Source organism: Jaculus jaculus, chromosome 7, assembly GCF_020740685.1.
Source record: "Jaculus jaculus isolate mJacJac1 chromosome 7, mJacJac1.mat.Y.cur, whole genome shotgun sequence".
Taxonomy (NCBI): Eukaryota; Metazoa; Chordata; class Mammalia; order Rodentia; family Dipodidae; genus Jaculus; species Jaculus jaculus.
In genome coordinates, this window is record NC_059108.1 from 112,376,837 (window position 1) to 112,394,713 (window position 17,877).

Genomic DNA, 17,877 nt, shown 5'->3' on the forward strand with positions numbered 1-17,877 from the left:
AGAGAGAGGGAGAGAGAAGGAGAAGGAGAAAGGGAGAATAACATGCATACACAGAGACAATGGGTGCACCAGGGCCTCCTGATATTGCAAACGAACTCCAGATGCATGCACTACTTTATGTGAAATTGAGCTGGGACCATCATTCTTTGCAAGCAAGCACCTTACTTGCTGGGACATCTCTCCATCCCCACTGTCTTTATTTTTTAAATTAAAAAAATTTTTTTTTAGAGAGAGTGCATGTGCATGTGGGAAAAAAAGAGAGAAACACAGAGAGAGAATTGGCATGCCAGGGCCTCAGCCACTGTCATTGAATGCCAGATGCTTGCACCACCTAGTGGGCATATGCTACCTAGCACTTACCTCACCTTGGTGCATTAGGCTTACGTGGGAACTGGAGCATCAAACATGGATCCTTAGGCTTTGCAGGCAAGCACCTTAACCACTAAGCCATCTCTCCAGTCCCATTGTCTTTATTTTTAAACACATAAACATTCTTTATTTCTTTAATTTATTTTTTTAAATTTTCATTTATTAGAGAGAAGGGGAGAGAGAATAGGCACACCAGAACCTTTAGCTATTGAAACAAAATCCAGACACATGTGCCACTTTGTGTTTATATGGGACCTGGAGAATCAAACCTGGATCTTTGTGTTTCACAAGCAAGTACCTTAACCACTAAGCCATCTCTCTAGCTCCAAATGCTCTTTATATCCAGCTATAGTCAAGGTTGATACTGAACAGTAAAGAGCCCTCATCTGTTCTGTTAGACAGACAACATGACAAAGTATCATGTAACTAGAACTTTATATACATATATACATATATCTGGTTTTTACAAGGCAGGATCTCACTTAGCTCAGGCTGACCTGGAATTCATTATGTAGTCTCAGGGTGTCTTTGAACTCATGAGAATCCTCCTACCTCTGCCACCTGAGTGCTAGAAAGGCTTGCACCACCACGCCTAGCTTCACATAGTATTGATTAAGTCATAGATATACCATTTTTTAATGTTTAAATTTTTTAAAAAATATTTTTGTTCATTTTTATTTATTTATTTGAGAGTGACAGAGAGAGAAAGAGGCAGATAGAGAGAGAGAGAGAGAGAAAGAGAAAGAATGGGCTTGCCAAGGCTTCCAGCCACTGCAAACGAACTCCAGACGCGTGCGCCCCCTTGTGCATCTGGCTAACATGGGTCCTGGAGAATCGAGCCTCAAACTGGGGTCCTTAGGCTTCACAGGCAAGCATTTAACTGCTAAGCCATTTCTCCAGCCCTAAATTTTTTAATTGTGTGTGTAGGGGGGTGCATCAGAGCCTCTTGTTGCTGGAAGGGAATGCCAGACATTTGTGCCACGTTTTCATCCAGTTTGTGTGGGTAGCAGCAGGCTTTAGCCACCTTAACCACTGAGTCATCTTCCCAGCCCTTGAGATGTCTTAATTTTTTTTAAAAAAAATTTTTATTTATTTATTTGAGGGAGGGAAAGAGGAAGAAAGAGAGAGAGAGAGAGAATGGGCTTGCCAGGGCTTCCAGCCACTACAAACTCCAGATTCATGTGCCACCTTGTACATCTGGCTTATGTGGGTCCTGGGGGATTAAACCAAAGTCCTTTGGCTTTTCAAGCAAGTGCCTTAACCGCTAAGCCATCTCTCCAGCCTCAAAATATCTTAATTTTAATTGCAGTATGACTGGAAACTTGCTTTTCCTCCCTGCTGGCCACTTCAACACCTCCAAGTACCATTTTCCTCATCTGTAAAATGGGGTTTACTGGCATTCTCTTCACAGGGACAAAACTAAGACAACATAGCAGATGTTTGAGTGCCTGTTCTCACCTCCCTTGCCCATCCTATTATAAAAATACAGCAGGTGATGAGCAGAACTTAACCACTGTCATTTACTACTTACTCCGAACAACTGCCAGTTGGCAAGCTTGCAGTGTGCAGCTTCAAGCAGCTCAAGGCAAGACTGAGCTGGAGGCACACCATCCGCAGAAAAGTTGCCCACTTGTGACCAACAGAGAGATGTGATGAATTCCCTTATTCTTGCTTCTTCCACACACTCTGTTCGAGGCTAGTGGCTGCCAGCAGTGGGGCAGGGCGAGGGGTGAGCCAGCAGGGGCCGGACTGAGCAAGTGCTGCATAAAATCAGGAGCTGGATCTTCATACATCTCCTTCCCTAAACACTTCTCTTTCCTTTCATATGTGAACTTCAGCATAAACAAAGTATTTCGATGATCCTTTTTACTTATTAGCACTCCTCTGGAAGTTCTCTGCCACTCATTCTAAAGAGAACCCCTCTAAGAAACTGAAGAGCTTTCTTTCTGAATTGCTTTCATGTTGCTTCACTACTTTCTAGGGTGACATTTGTCCCATTTAAAAATATGTGTCTCGCCAGGCGTGGTGGCACACGCCTTTAATCCCAGCACTCGAGTGCAGAAGTAGGAGGATCGCCATGAGTTCAAGGCCACCCTGAGACTACGGAGTGAATTCCAGGTCAGCCTGGGCTAGAGTGAGACCCTACCTCAAAAAACAAAACAAAACAAAACAAAACAAAACAAAAACATACATGTCTTGAACTGGAGAAATGGCTTAGTAGTTAAGATGTTTGTCTGCAAAGCCTAAGGACCTAAGTTCAACTCCACAGAGCCCACATAAGGCAGACACACACGTGACACATGTGCACAAGGCCACACAGGCATACAAGGTGACACACGTATCTGGAGTTTGATTGCAGTGCCTAGAAGCCATGGCACGCCAATTCTCTGCCTCTCACGTGCACTCTCTCTTTATCTCTCATAATTCTTTTTTTTTAGGAAGTTAAAAATAAGTGTCTTAAAGGACTTCTTTCTGTTCTCTGGAAAAGAGTCCACAAGCATGACACGGTGAGTCACCCCATCCTCAAAGACTCTTAGGGTTCCCCACTGGACTTTTCCAGTGCTGCCATCTCAGATCTGGAATTAGGGATTTTAGCCCAATGTACCCCCCTCTTTTCTACAAGCAAGAACTACTTCTCTAGATAGGACTTAAAATAAGAGAATGTCAAAGCATTTTATTTTAGTCATATAAAAACCTAAAAACCCTCATTGCATGAGGTGATGAATAAGTTGTCCTGACCTACAAATAAGTTGGTAGCAACTTCAGTGCCATGACCACCGCTGCATGGTGTCCTGTGGCTATAGGAACTTCTAGACTAATAGTTGGAAAGCCAGGTTCTAAATCTGGGTCTGATAACACCTGCATGGGGTCTTGACATTGGTGATGTTTGCCTCTCTTTATGTAGGAAGGCCTCTGGCTGATGGTGTCCTTTGTCTTTACACAGTTTCTGATGACAGCTGAACTGTCCAGAGCTGATCCCACCCCTTTGAGGACGCCGTGGTTACTGTTCATATTGGTTCTGACAATGATGATATGATATGCTTCCCTGGCAAGAACAGACATGTTCTGACTCATTGTCCCTTGTTACTCTCATTTCAGAAGAGAAGAATAGATTAAGGAGAAAGCATTCCTGCAGGTCAAGGTGAGGGGTGAGGACTATATCAGTAGCTTAGACATTCTCTCCTTACACATAAACACGGTCCTCCGCAGAGAAAGACTGCACTCCTGTGCATTTCCACGGGAGCCAGCCCGAATGTCTTGATGTTATATGTATGAGGGAGAGTGTGCCCCTGCCCTCGGTCACTCCGCACCTGCAATATGCAGCCAGAAGCTCTCTAGTACACAGATTGCCCATCAGGGTTTCCTGCTGCAGAGTGTGAGAAATGTCCCTTAGCTAAGACCTGTTCCCAATTAGGGCTAGACAGCAGTGGCCTCTGTGTGGGCAGTGCATTGTCACCAGAAGTCTCTCAGTGCACATAAAGGACAGAGAATCACATGTGGCTGTGTACTTGCTGCTTATTAGGAAATGTTATAACCAGTTCCTACATGAATGAATCCATGTAAAGAACTTTAAGCAATGCCCAGTACAAAGACAACACTGATATTAGTGTTAACTAATAGTTATATTAATTATGAATGCCAAAAATTAATTTACAAAATCCCAAGTCCAAAATGTAAGCTTTCAGACAGAATAATCTACTGGAGTTTGGCCCATCAGTAGGTAGAAGCTGCATATGGAATCAGAATGATCTTTCACTAGTTTGATAAGAGTCAGAAGATGTAAGATAAAATTAAGCCCATAGTTTAGAGCAATAAAAAATACTGATTCTAGTGTATATACAGTTATGATGAATCTTGCATCACGTGTAGCATGAATTGCGCTGCTTAAATCTACGCCACCCAGACCCACTGTCTACCTTCCTAAGCTGATCTCAGCTGACTCTCATCACATGTCCTTCCTACTTCTGACTGGGTCTGTCCATGAGAGGCACCAGCAAGACATGGAAGCAGCCACTTTCCTCCAGGAATTGCTCCACTTCCCTGATTCCAGCTTTCTCAGAGTTTAGACCATTCCTTCCCTTTGCTCCTTCAACCAAGGAATTCCAAAAGTTTTCCATGATGATCGGACTGGGTATTTCACCCCCCCTTGCTGGTTCCCTTCACCCTGTCCATGCGCACAAAAATTGTCCATAATGCTCTCTGGTTAAAGCCTTTAGACACTTCCTTCCACTTCCAACACAAAGAACAAGGTACTCAGGAGACAAAATGATAGCCCACCCACTCATACCCCACGCAGCCCTTTGCATCCCCATTTTATGCCACCTTGAACTTCTCCTTAAAGTAAGACAAAAAGGTGGAATTACCAAAAGGGAAATAACCTCCAAAACTGACAACTTTATTTCATATGGTTTCATATGGTTTATTCATTTAATACCCATTATTTGTTGAAGTTTGTCATATTACAGGCTCCATACTAACCACAGACAAGACAGCAGTAACTTAGACAGAAGTGATGTCATCCTGAAGTATCAAGTGAGAGATCTTGCATCAATACAGACAAGCGCTTAACCACTAAGCCATCTCTCCAGCCCTAAAATCCACTTTTTAAATAGTTTATTTTATTTGAGAGACAGAAAGAGGGGGAGAGAGGGATAGAGAAAGAGAGAGAGAGAAAATACCAGGACCTCCAGCCACTGCAAACAAACTCCAGACACATGCATTAATTTGTGCATCTGGCTTACCCGGGTCTTGGAGAATTCAACCTGGGTCCTTTGGCTTTGCAGGCAACCACCTTAGCCACTAAGCCATCTCTCCAGCCCCCAAGAAGGTGACATTTTGACAATGTCTCGTTACCTGGCTTCGTAGGTACATGAATGAGAAAGTGATCCTGGCTGCAGCATGGGAACCCTGTCCACTCACGGAGTTAGATTTAAGAAGATGATTATGAACCTCTGGGCCAAACAGCAGGATAAGTCATATGCAATTGCAAATGTCAGACTATGGATGTACAATACTGATATACAATAATGCAACTTTAATGTGCTCCAACCTAATAACACTGATCCTAAAGCCTCTCTTCTGGGATTAACTTAATGGTTGGAGAACTACCATTAGCTGATGGGGTCCTGTGAGACTTTCCCGTAGTCACTGTCAACAAGACCCCAGGCAGAGTGTGTGGGGACACACACACTTAAACACACACACTTACGCACGCACGCACACATGCACGAGTAGCTTCTCAGTCAAGACAGGGAAGGGCACAGGCATGCCAAAACCGAGTGAAGAAAACCGTACGCAGCACAACACGAAGATCAGGTAACTCCAGCGTACCCCAGAGCTATTGTAGGACTATTGGAAAACTCTTATTCAATTCACTTACAGCCCACAGTGCAGTTAGAGTTCAAAACCATTTCACATTTATTTACCATAACAGCAGAAGCAGGAAATAAGCACACCAAGTTTGCTTCTAATTTTAAACAAGAATGCAGGTTTCTCAATCTGGAAATTCCTTAGGAAAACAGGTACACAGCACCACGCATAAGGCGCCATCCCTGATCTGGGGTGCCTGTCGGTTGTCCCGGTCACACATCGAAAGTTCACAGTTCTTCTTTTACATGTGCAAAGCAGGAAGCCCCATAAAGGACATTGGGGGCTATCCACCAGGTCTTGACAGGCATCACTCACGGGATTTTCCAAGAGGAATAAATATGCCACCTCTTCAGGCTCTGTCCTCTGCTACTGAGCCCCAGGCCCAGAGCTTCTTTGTCTTGAAGACAATTGACAGCTGTCCTCTAGTGCCTGCATGACGGATGTGAGGTTGTTCTCACTGCACCGCTTTGTCCTGAAGGTCACTTCAAGTTAGATACTCACTTGGTGTTGCTGCATTACTCATGATGAGTAGAAAAAAATGCATATTCACAAAACTCAAGCGATGTGAGCACTAGCTCAAGTTAATGCTGGCCTAAGAGTTGTCCAACTATTGATATTAAATTCCCTTCCCTGCCTTTCTTCCTTTCTTCCTTCCTTTCTCTCCTCCTCCCTCTCCTTCCTTCCCTCCCTCCCTCTCTTCTTTCTCTTTCTCCCTCTCTCCTTTCCTTCCTTCCTTCCTTTTTTACCTTCCTTTTTCCTTTCCCTCCCTCCTTTCTCTTTCTTTCCTTCCTCCTTTCTTTCTTTATGTAGCTCAGGCTGACCTTATACTTACTGTGTGCCTGAGGGTAACCTTGAACTTCTTTTCCTCCTTCCTCCTAAGTGTTGGGATTATAGGTATGAGCCTCCCACCCAATTTATATGGTGCTGTGGACAGAACCCAGCGCTTCATAATGCTAGGCAAGCACTCTACTAACTGAGCTACATTTCCAGCCCAACAATTGATTTCTTATACACAGTATTTTCCACATGAAGTCACACGAACAGATTGGTTTCAATGTAGATGTTTTCTTTATTTCCTCCAACCCCAGGGGAAATTTATACCCCATATGCAACTACCTTCTGTGCTTACTTGTTTTTTTTTTAAATTTCTGAACTACCTTAATGAATAGATGTTTTTAAGTAGAAAAGGAATATTTTAAATTTATATGACATTTGTTTCTCTCTTTCAAAAAACATTCCACAGTTATGGTTCATACTGCTAAAAAAAATCTAGATGCCTGCCAAAAGTAAAAGAAAGTAGCTAAAATCTACTTAATAGATGTGGGAAAATGATATATCTGCAATTAGCTGATTGCAGTTGGTTAGAGGCATAATTCTTTACCTGTGGGGAGCTTTTGTCACTGTCCTTGAATTGAATATATACTTTCTACCACTTTCATCTCTAGGGGATGACATACACAGCCCCCATAGAAGAGACATGTGAATCTTGATTTTTCAACTACATTAAGAAGTGACTGGGAAATTCAGTTAGTCAAGCACACCCCTGGTTGTGTCATGAGGGCATTTCCTAGAAGGATTACTTATGATCTGCCATGAATGTGTGCGGCATTGTCCCCCATGGGGTAGAGTCCTGGGCGGGATAAAAGGGGAAAGGGGAGAAAGTTGACAGCATAGGCTTTCTCTGTCTCTGCTTCCTTCCCTCCCTCCTTCCCTCTTTCTCTTGATTTGCTGCCGTGATGTGAGCTGCACCGCGCCCCACCCCATGTCCTCTCCACCACGGCAAGAGGAACCTCCAAAACCAAGAGCTAGAATAAGACTTTCTCCTCTTCCGTAGTTCTACTGAGGTATCTGATCAGAATAATGAAAACTGATACACAATCCAAGACCCCTCACCCCACAAAACACTAAGCTCCTTCGTTTTCTTCATCCAACCATCTCCTCAAGTTCAGTCAAATCAGCAAATTCTGGCCACTGTTCCTCTCAAGTAGCTTCCCAACCCCTCCCCCCCGCCCATCCTGCTTTGTACTTGTGGCTGCTCCTTACTTTAAGCCACATCATCCCTCACCTGCACACCTGCCAGGGCTCTCAACTCATGTCTCTGCTCAGAATCATTTTCCCCATTTGAGCAATCCTATGTAACACAGTAAGCATGACCTTGACAAACACAGACCTGGTCATTTATTCACTCTTAAACCCTTCCTCACCTGTAGAATAAGGTTGAGGTCCTGAGTGTGATGTGTAAGAGTGCCCATCTCATGGCTCCTTCCTCTACCTCCAGCTTTATTCTTCCCTCTCCATCTCATACCCCCCACTAAGTAAAGCCAGCATGAGTTGCTTATGGGCTCCTGAGCATACACAAATAACTGGATCACACCTTTATGCCATCACACATTCTATTCACTCTACAGAGGTATTTCCTCTGCCAAATTCATTTTCTCCATTTTATGCCAGTAGCAAACTGGATGGATCCAACTATTTTTGCATCTCTCACCCTATCCAGAAGCCCTGCTTCTATAGAGGCCATTCTCATTAGAACACAAGAAGGTCAGGGAGGTTTTTAAAAATCCATTTTACCTTTGCTGGGGTCTAGCAAGGTTGCTGACCAATGTGCTCAATGAATGGATGGATAGGGCTGGAGAGATGGCTTAGTGGTTAAGCGCTTGCCTGTGAAGCCTAAGGACCCTGGTTTGAGGCTCAGTTCCCCAGGTCCCACATTAGCCAGATGCACAAGGGGGCGCACGCGTCTGGAGTTTGTTTACAGAGGCTGGAAGCCCTGGCGCGCCCATTCTCTCTCTCTCCCTCTATCTGTCTTTCTCTCTGTGTCTGTCGCTCTCAAATAAATAAATTAATTAATTAATTTAAAAAAAATGAATGGATGGATAACTTAGCTTAATTTTTAGAAAATTTTATTAATGAACATTGTTTTCTTATAGCATATCAGAAATTTCTTTAGACACTGTTGTTACCTTCTCATTGCTGGGATAAAAGCATCCAACTGGAAGAAAAGGGTTTATATGGCTTATGGTTTCTAGGGGAAGTTCCACTGTGGTGAGGAAAGTATGGCAGAACACGCAACTGAACATCACATCTTGTCACATCAGTTAGGAGGAAGCAGCAGGAGTAAGCTGAGCTGTCCCTGGCAAGGGGGCTGGACTATAAAGTCTCAAGGTCTGCTCCCAGTGACCACCTCTTCTGGCAATGCTCTACCTCCCAAATGCTCCACAACCTTCCCAAATTGCCACCAGCTGGGGACCAAGTATTCAAAACACATGAGTTTATGGGGGATATTTCATTTAAACCATCACAGACACATAAGAGGTTTGGACAGTGTTGTCCAATGTTGTTACTGTAGTCCTGGTTTAATCTTCTTCTTTTTTTTCTGTGCTCAAAAACCATGCTCTTTGATTCCTTTTCTATAAATGTTTCTACAAATGATGGCTAGGCACAAATGTATCACCAGAGAGAAATTTCCACCTATCATTCCTAGCAGACATTGGGTTCAGGGAACAAAAAGTAATGGGCAGTCTTTATTTATTTTAAAGCCAGCTTGTTTTCTAAACATGTGAACTATTTTTTGGTTCAATCCAAAACAACTTCTTCCACTTAAGTTGTTCAAATCATAGACTTGACAATAGCTCTTCTGCCTATTAAGCTAGAAATGAAGACTTTACCATAAAAACATAACAAAAAATCCCTAGAGCCTAAGAAATGTTTTAATTTATTATTCACTCTTTTAAAATGTTCAGCTAGATCAGCTCAAATGTGTTTCCCCATTGAGAGTCTTCAAAACCAAATTTAAACTTAGTAAGTCTGTAAACTGAGTCTCTTAACCAAACAAAGCCATTTTTTCTTGACCTTGCCTATAAATGCAAGTGCTAGGCCTTTGTTTAGCTTAATTAACTATGTTACTCTGTTGCCCTGAAGTGTTTATTGTTCTTGCTATTTATAAATAAAACCACCAAGAAGGAACACATGTGGTCCTGCCTGGCTTCCAATGCACTCCCTATTCCGCACACCTCTATGGGAAGCTCTTGCTGGGCCCTCAGGCTGCCAGATGAAGAGTTCACACACAGTCCTTCCTGCGGGAGGCTCCCAGCTCAGGGGGCTATGACATCTCAGCAATTTATTGCAAGACTGCATGAGAGGAGAGTGATGGAAATGTGCTTAGGGCCTGGCGTAAGCTGCAAAGAGGAACATGTCTAACCCACAGAGGGGTGAGCAGAGGGAAAGGCACTCCTTTTGAAGACTTAGATTTGTCTCAGCATCACTTTGTAGTGAAGGAGGGAAGGGAGGGGGGAGAAGTTTCAAGCCTCTGGATTAGGGAGTGTAGCTCATTTGTTGGGAGAAGGGGGTCAAGAATGGAATAGAAGGAAATCTTCCAAGAGTAGTACAAGTGCAAAGTTATTGTTAACAGGACTAGGAAAAGGAAATGGTTAAAGGTAAAATTATTGAAGGGTGGTCCTTTGAGAGGACTATAGACAAGCCACTGTGCAGGGTTACAGGAGAAGAGGTAATAGGCTACACCATTCCAGACCAAAGCCTTGAAGACCCATACAGGGGAAGAGTAAAGACAATTAAGGGGCTGAGGAGAAACGAGTTCATCTGGCCAACCATAGACTAGATAGGAAAGGAAGGTTGCTTAGCAATGAATGATATGTAACGCAATCACATATTACTGTTGGCCCAGGACCATTCTGGTGTAGCTATTAAAACTATGTATTTTTACTTGCAAAAGAATACCCTGCTGGACAATATACTATGTAGTATCCCCAATGATGGCCTGAGAGCAATGATTAAGGAGTTGTTTCTCTGTGAGATCCAAGGGACAATGTGTTGGGGTCAAAGAGTGGAATAAGATACTTCATAATGGAATGATCTCAGCACAGTAACCTAAGACTCATCAGAATGACAAGAAAAAGAGAAAGCCCACTGGTCAGCACTTGAGGAGTCATCTCTATCACACCCTCCAGGGCTCAGGGATCAATGCAGAGGATATTCAAGAAATGAATATTCATGCTTCTCTCACTGTTAACAGGAGACGTGTCTCTGTGGAGATGGCAGTACACACCAAGAGGACACAAAACTCATCAAAGGAGAAGGCAGAAGGCTATTGACAGCTCAACACTAAAGGAGATTTCTATCATGACCTCCAGGGTTCTAAGAACATTGCAAAAGAAGGGATAGAAAGAAAGCAAGAGCCATAGCACGTGTAGGCATATTTTGAGGGCACTCAGGAAAGTCATGGCCTGACATGAACCAACTGGTGCATTCATGACCCCTCAGTGGTTACAGGTACCCCCACAAGACCTTCATGGTTTTGAGCCCATCAACATTTTGACATGGAAGGCAGAGGAGAACAAAGAGAATTAGACAACAAAACAGACCAAGGTTTACCTAGAAAGAGAAGGACTGGATTTCGGGTTGGAGGAGAGAGGATAAAAGAAGATAACAGGATGAGAATATCAAATTGAAGTCTCAACTAAAATTAACTTTAAAAAAGAGAATTAATAATAATTTTAAAAAAAGAGAGAATTAGCTGGGTGTGCTGGCACACACCTTTAATCCCAGCACTTGGGAGGCAGAGGTAGGATGACTGCCGTGACTTTAAGGCCATCTTGAGACTACATAGTGAATTCCAGGTCAGTCTGGGCTAGAGCCTCTAAAAACAAAACAAAAAAAGACAGAGAGAGAGAGACTTGGATGGTTTCTGGCACTGATAAGGTAGAGTGTGATTCCCTGGACTGAGATTAGAGGGCGTTGGAGTCTTTAAGGCTATGGCATCCCAGGAGATAGTGAATAACTGGTTGAAGAGTCACTCACATGGCTATTGACCTGACTGTCAGGAGTGGGCATGGGAAGTGGTCATATGAATCAGATCCCCATATTACAGAAAACAGGGAAGTTAGGCAGAAGAAAGAGGAAAATGAGGAGTGGTTCGAAACGGCATAGTGTGTGCACGTCAACCTCATCCTGGCTATTGGTAGGTCCCCAGCATATGTCATTGAACACTCAGTAAAATGTCTTAACAATGCCATGTTCATCCAGTATTGATTTATGTATTTCTACTTTTTTAAGTAGCCCAGGACTCCAGACACCCATTTTATTAGCTCTCTCTAATACTGTCACAGTGTGCCTTTGGGTCAATTCCACCATAAATATCAAACAAAATAACAGAAAAAAAATGCAACTCGGGCTACCAGTTATGTAGAAATAAAAGAGGTGAGTTTTATTTTTTTTTCTTATGAAGAACTTATGAATAATCTAAACTTAATAAAATTATCACTGCCTGAGCGAGGTACATCTCTGAAAAATGGTAGCAATACAGTGTGTGTTATTTCATTTCTTCCTGTTTAATTATTTAGATCCACAAGCTTCTGCAGCGACAGGCACCTATATTTATCTCTTAAGCCTGTCAAAAAAAAAAAAAAAAAACAAACAAACACTGTAGCTGCAATGAGAGTTGGGTCTACACATACAAAGATATCAGGGCCCTTTTTAAAAGGATTTAAAATTTCATATCAAATTATCATGTTGCATGGTGAAAAAAGCTGGGCTTTTTTTTAATGCAGCTTGTTAGGGGCAGTTCTAAGTAGAGTTGTAAAAGAAGCATATTCTGTTTCAATTACTTTAAAAGTGGGAATCATTGGGAGCAAGGGACATTTTCTCTGTCAAATTCCTTAGGAAGGAAGAGGCTTTGACAAAGGAGATAGCTTGATGTCACTTCCTGATTCTTTCTGAGGAAAGGACGACAACCTTGGTTTGTTCAGAGACTCACAGCACAGCCCCAGAAAACTCGCCAGAGAAGCAGTTTTTGCTGTAATTTGCCCAGTCTCTTCTCTAATAAATGAGTGCCACTGTGTCTTCACGTTCAGGACATTATGGAGCAGAGGTCTTCACGAAAACTTGGATGGGGTGGAGACCTCTGTAGATTTTGACCATCAAACATAATTCCTTATATGAATCTGATTTTTGTGTGTGATTGGGATCACTTGTCTCTCACAGTAAAGGGTCTTTGTGGAAGGGTCACTCCACATACCTGCCCCTTCTCACCCCACCGTGTGGAGTTTCCTTTGCCAGATCCCTCCCCTTCCCTCAAGAGCAGCAGGAGGCAGCCAGTGATTCCAACAGCAGACCAGGCAAGATGGTGGATGTCTGGGGGAGGGGCAGTCTCTGCTCTCAACACTTTACTTCCCACCTATTCCTAAATCCATGCTTTCAGCTCTGCTTTCAATCCAGGCAGTTTCCCATATCTCTGCTGTAAAATCTCATTTCTTTTAAGTTAAAGTCAAGAGTTGATTTCTGCTCCTGACAACTTGAAACCTTATGGAGAAAAAGGGACAGTGAGAGTCTAACGGATTCTGAAAGTAGATACATTTATTAGTGAAAAGTCTCTGCTGTGACAGAATCAGAGAAAAGCTACAAGTTTGATAACATTTGGGCATAGGCAGAGAATGACGTTTTGACATTTTGCCAATAGTATGTTAGGGTTAAGGTTGTTGAACCTAGAGGCTTTTTAGGAAAATAAAAATTCAATTTTAAGATAAATTTCAGATGATGGGAAAAGAAGCAATACAAATAGCCTGGCTAAAACCAGAGTTAGATCAAAAATTAAGAGATGGGAGCTGGAGAGATGGCTTAGTGGTTAAGTGCTTGCCTGTGAAGCCTAAGGACCCCAGTTCAAGGCTTGATTCCCCAGGACCCACGTTAGCCAGATGCACAAGCGGGTGCATGTGTCTGGAGTTCGTTTGCAGTGGCTGAAAGCCCTGGCACACCCATTCTCTCTCTCTCTCTCTCTCTCTTTTGCCTGTTACTCTCAAATAAATAAATAAAAATAAACAACAAAATTAAAAACAAATTAAGAAAATAAGAGATATCAGTAAAATTAAACTGAAAAGCACCACCTCCCTGTAGATATTCATTTTAAATATTTTATTTATTTATTTATTTACTTTCAGTGTTTAATATTTTCATTATATTGATTTTTCTGTTTTGAGCAGTAACCAAGGGTGAATTACAAAATGGTAACATGGGAGTGCTGATTCTTGTTTTAAAAAAAAAATTATTTTTATTTATTTATTTATTAGAGACAGAGAGAGGGAGAGAAAGATAGAATGGGCACACCAGGGCCTCCACCCACTGCAAGCAAATTCCAGATGCATGTGCCACCATGCATCTGGCTTAAGCGGGACCTGGAGAATTGAACCCGGGTCCTTAGGCTTCACAGGCATATGCCTTAACCATTAAGCCATCTCTCCAGCCCTGTACTGGTTCTTTTTCAGGCAGACTATCACCCCTGTTTCTTGTCATTATGGGACCCATGACTAAAGCATTCTCATCCCCTTCTGGTGGCATACTGTAATTACAGATTTCATTTCTGTGATAAACTGAATTTACAAACTAAAGTATGCAAAAAAGGCAATAAAAGAATTTGTATGTAAATGAAAATTTTAACTAATATAAGAAAAGTTATCTAGTTTCCAAATGCTATAAGAGTGAAATTTCTAGAGAATTGCAATGAAGAATTTCTGTCTGTCCACAAAAGAACCATCTAGAATATCATATATCAGGCTATCCATACAAGCAGATACAAATCAGCACAAATTTCTAGCACTTTAAGACCACTTTGAAAGTATATATGGGAATCAAAAAGGTTTACTTCAAAATTCAAATTGCTTTTTGCAAGCAAACCATGTGTTTGTATGAAAAGTGCTGAAGTTTTTAAATAAAGGATCTGGATGGAGCTTTGGGACCCAGAGTGACAGGAAAGGCAGCGATTCATGTATACAAATGAAATTGAAAAATATCAAGCCTCCAGATTCCTACAACATGGATAATTTATCACTAGACATTACTAACACCAGGACCTGCATGGTTTGGGTGTTGCTGCTATTTCCAATGGCCATGTTATAGGCGACATGGGTAATACCAGAAACTCCAGCTCTCCAGCCTACTGATTCGATAGCATGCATTTTGAAAAATGAAGGTTTTGTATTTAGATACCCAAAAGAAATTTGATTATGAAATTTTATCTTAAAATATTTTTAAATTATTTATTTGTATATGTGTGTGTTGCACTGAAGTCTTTTGCAGTTGCAATCGCCCATTGGGCTTTACGTGGATGGCTGGGGAATTGAACTTGTACTGATAAACTTTGCACACAAGTGCCTTTAACCACTTAACCACTGAGCCATCTCCCCAGCCCCTAACAGAATTTTTAAAACACATTTCTGGGCTGGAGAGATGGCTTAGCAGTTAAAGTGCTTGCCTGTGAAGCGTAAGGATTCATATTCTATTCCCCAGGACCCACATAAGCCAGATATACAAGGTGGTACATGTGTTTGGAATTCGTTTGCAGTGGCTGGAGGCCCTAGTGTGCCCATTCTCTCTCTCTCTCAAATAGATAAAAAAAAATTTTAAATGTACTAAAAGCATATTTCTGCTACAAAAGTCCATTTCCTTTAGCAAAATCTAAAAACTAGTCATAACTTCTAAAATTGGCTTACATAACCAAAATAAGAAATTAATATTAAAAGAACCAAAAATTTAGATCCCTGTAAAGAAACACAAAGAAAGCAAGACTGACAGAAAGGAAAAGGGCTTCTCCTGATTAAAAAACAAAATAAAAAAACAGGCATCTTGTATTTTTGAGAGTAACATGCTTTGAAAAACACTACAGTTTTTCCTTCTATACAACAGTAGGGAAGATATTTTCATGTTAGAATGCAAACACAGTATCTTACAGGTTTTTTTTTTTTACTAATTAATTATGGAAAAGTTCAAGTAGACATAAAAGTATGTAGAAGAGTGTGGACAGGGAGTTCAATATGTGTATTTAATTTAGTTTCCAAAAGAACCATTTAGGTTTGTTCTATTCCAGAGCTACCACATGTTTTTTTGTTTTGTTTTTTTTTGGAACAAATACATTTTAATGGGTATATTTTACAAATACACTGGAGAGTCATGCAATGCTGACTGCACTGGATGCAATCCTGGGCCACAAGTCTGCAACTGGTCCTGTTATGGCAGAACCTTTTGTCTCACCTTTATTGTTTACAATGACACCTGCATTATCTTCAAAATAAAGAAATACCCTATTTTTTTATTGGTATGATTTTCATTGTCAAATCACCACTGCTGGATGGACCTTCTTTCTTAACTCTGGTTTCCCCTTGACTGTGGCCATCACCATGTCACCCACACCAGCAGCAGGAAGTCTGTTCAGGTGTCCTTTGATCCCCTTCACAGAGATGGTATACAGATTTTTGGCTCCTGTGTTGTCCGCACAGTTGATCACAGCTCCCACTGGAGGACCCAGGGAAATCCGGAATTTTGCACCAGAGGACCCACCACGTCCTCACTTGGACATCTTGAATGCCCAGAAAGAGTCGAAAAGGAAGCAGTACCACGTCTATTTTTAAACATAACTAGGTTTTTAAAAATGTGGACATATCTCTGCTACTTTTTTTGGGGGGGGGTTCGAGGTAGGGTCTCTCTCTAGCCCAGGCTGACCTGGAATTCATGATGGAGTCTCAGGGTGGCCTAGAACTCACAGCAATCCTCCTACCTCTGCCTCCCAATGCTGAGATTAAAGGCGTGTGCCAACTATCAGCTATCTCTGCTATTTTTAGAATGACTATAAAGACATGTTGAAAAGACCTTAGAAATAAAACCACTCAATCATCTATACCCCATTCAACTCAAGAACCTTGTCCCCAAAATTCTTATGCAATGTAAGAAAAGTCCTCCAAGACATGGTGGAAAAGGACTCAGAGAGATGGCACATACTGTAACCTCAGCATTTGGGATGCTGAGGCAAGAGGAATGCAAATTGGAGGCCAGTTTATGCTACACAGAGAAACCTTGTCTATATATATATATATATATATATATATATATATATATATATATATATATATATATATATCTCCTAAATATTGAAGGCAGCTGCCTTCCAAAGCAACAGGAGTCCTTAGGAAGACTGAGGCACAGGCTAGAGAATCCATTAAGCATTTACCATAATGTCACAGGAAGGGTGTGTTTGGAAGACCAGCACACCTCATTTTGGGTTGTGCCTCCTTTTTGAGCCTCCACCCTGTTGTCACAAGATTGATATTAGGATGTCATTATGTAACTAAAGAACCTAGCATTATGGGCTAGAGAGATAGCTTAGCAGCTAAGGCACTTGCTGGCAAAGCCAAAGGACCCAGGTTTGATTCCCCAGTACCCATGGAAAGCCAGATGCATAAGGTAGCATCTATGTATGCAGTTTGTTTGCAATGGCTGGAGACCCTGGCATGCCCATTCTCTCTCTCTTTCTTTCTGTCTGTCAAATAAATAAATTAAATGACATGCTTAAGCATCTTTTTACTCTCCCCTTTCTTCGTTTCACATGATGACAAAGAGCACACAGAGACAAGTACTTTACTAAATAAACTCATGTAATTATTTTTTCATTCACAATCTATAGGAAGCCATCTCCTAGAATTGTAAGTTAGTGGAGTTTTTCCTACGGCTCGACTTTTTCCCTATGCAATTCACATGTAAACAGGATCCAAGAATGCAGTGCATCCATCTACATAAATACATTAAGCACCAGGCAGATTACTTCAGAGACTTACAGTCATAAATTCTAAATCATTTTTTTTTCTTTCAGACACATTCTTACTAAGACGATATCAGATTTGGATAAAGACAAAGTTTCTGATAGAAAGGAAGAGAATCCCATGAAAAGGAAGCAGGAGAAACAAATCCTAAAGCAGATCAAATTTCTTCCTCACTAGCTTAGAATTCAGCACATTTCAAATTAGTCACTTCTGAGTGATCCCCCTGCCTTTGCACCTTCCGCATCAAGCAAGTGCCTCGGCAACCTGGTGCCTGTGACCAGCATCTCCCTGAGGGTGGGTTGACTCCCCGTGATCCCAGGCCTCACTCCCAAAGTGGGCAATGCCTAACTACTACACGAGGCATCATTACTATTCCACAAGAGAACAACAGTTTAAAAAAAATAACTCTCAGGAATACCTGCTGCACGACAAGGGCTGACATGTATGACATACGTGATACAAAATCTTGGAGGCATTCAAGCGCTCTCTGGGTTGAGCGTCTTGTCTACAGCACAGTCAGTGCAATACTTTGCTG

The 17,877-nt window shown here is 41.7% G+C and overlaps 1 protein-coding gene and 1 pseudogene across 1 annotated transcript in view; both read right to left on the reverse strand.

Moving 5' to 3' along the window:
• Slc35f4 (solute carrier family 35 member F4) overlaps window positions 1-17,877 on the reverse strand; it is a 260,362-nt gene that overhangs the window by 111,653 nt on the left and 130,832 nt on the right. The window lies entirely within an intron of this gene.
• Window positions 15,698-16,105, reverse strand: LOC101606999 (annotated as a pseudogene).